The sequence below is a fragment of the Schistocerca serialis genome, unplaced genomic scaffold (assembly GCF_023864345.2).
Source record: "Schistocerca serialis cubense isolate TAMUIC-IGC-003099 unplaced genomic scaffold, iqSchSeri2.2 HiC_scaffold_639, whole genome shotgun sequence".
In the NCBI taxonomy this organism is placed as follows: Eukaryota; Metazoa; Arthropoda; class Insecta; order Orthoptera; family Acrididae; genus Schistocerca; species Schistocerca serialis.
Window position 1 is genome coordinate 77,501 of NW_026048232.1, and position 1,323 is coordinate 78,823.

Below are 1,323 nucleotides of genomic sequence, written 5' to 3' on the forward strand. Positions count from 1 at the left end.
TATCGTTATTTTTCGTCACTACCTCCCCGTGCCGGGAGTGGGTAATTTGCGCGCCTGCTGCCTTCCTTGGATGTGGTAGCCGTTTCTCAGGCTCCCTCTCCGGAATCGAACCCTGATTCCCCGTTACCCGTTACAACCATGGTAGGCGCAGAACCTACCATCGACAGTTGATAAGGCAGACATTTGAAAGATGCGTCGCCGGTACGAGGACCGTGCGATCAGCCCTAAGTTATTCAGAGTCACCAAGGCAAACGGACCGGACGAGCCGACCGATTGGTTTTGATCTAATAAAAGCGTCCCTTCCATCTCTGGTCGGGACTCTGTTTGCATGTATTAGCTCTAGAATTACCACAGTTATCCAAGTAACGTGGGTACGATCTAAGGAACCATAACTGATTTAATGAGCCATTCGCGGTTTCACCTTAATGCGGCTTGTACTGAGACATGCATGGCTTAATCTTTGAGACAAGCATATGACTACTGGCAGGATCAACCAGGGAGCTGCGTCAACTAGAGCTGAGCAGCCGGCCGCCCGGGAGTGTGTCCCGGGGGCCCGCGCGAACACGCAAGCGTCCGCTCAATTATTCTGCAAACAGGAGGAGGCTGAGCTCCCCTGCACAACACACCTCGAAACCCTCTCAGGTCCCGGCGGCGCGCAGCGCCGTCCTAAGTACTTGGTCGGGTTCGAGAGAGGCGCAATCGCCCGGAGTTAGGCGAGTAGACGCTTTAGGTGCGACCACCCGTGCTCCCAACTGAGCTTGCCGCTGCCGACAGAGGCCCGGGAGCGTGCTGTCGTGGCATTGCCGGCGGGAGACAACACGCGCCACCTACGGTGACCGGCAGCTCCAACGCCAGCGCCACAGAAGGACAAAAGCCCTACTTGGGTGCCGAAGCGAACTCTCCCAGCACAGCGCACGCGCCAACACGTCCGCACAGCTGCGATACAAACCACCTGCGAGAACCGCTGGGGCGACCGAGCAGCAGACGGCGTCGCGGCGCCGAGCGCCGGGCGGCGGCGCATCCTCAGCGCACAAAGTCCTCAATCGGACCAGCACACTGCAGATGGCCACCGCGCTTCGCACCGGGCCCGCGAGGACCTACTTTGGCCGCAAGGCGCCGCGAGCAGGGGGCGCCGGCGCGCAGCTGCGCCGCCTGCCGCGTCCGTCGGCCGGCGCGCCTGCCACCGGCCGCCCCCACCAGCCGGCTGTAGCGCGTGCGCCCACGCACCGCGCTGCCAGCACGCCGGGCGGCCCCCCCTCACCGGCCGGGGACGGTCCCACCCAGCCACCGCCGCGTATCGCCTCACACCCAGATCCCCTTTCT

General features: G+C 62.6%; 1 non-coding gene across 1 annotated transcript in view; it reads right to left on the bottom strand.

Moving 5' to 3' along the window:
* The window catches only part of LOC126448881 (small subunit ribosomal RNA), a 1,909-nt gene extending 1,409 nt beyond the window's left edge, over positions 1-500 (bottom strand). Inside the window, exon 1 of the ribosomal RNA XR_007584285.1 lies at positions 1-500. This exon is cut by the window's left edge and continues 1,409 nt beyond it. This is a non-coding gene — a ribosomal RNA (small subunit ribosomal RNA).
* Positions 501-1,323: the final 823 nt, after the last annotated feature.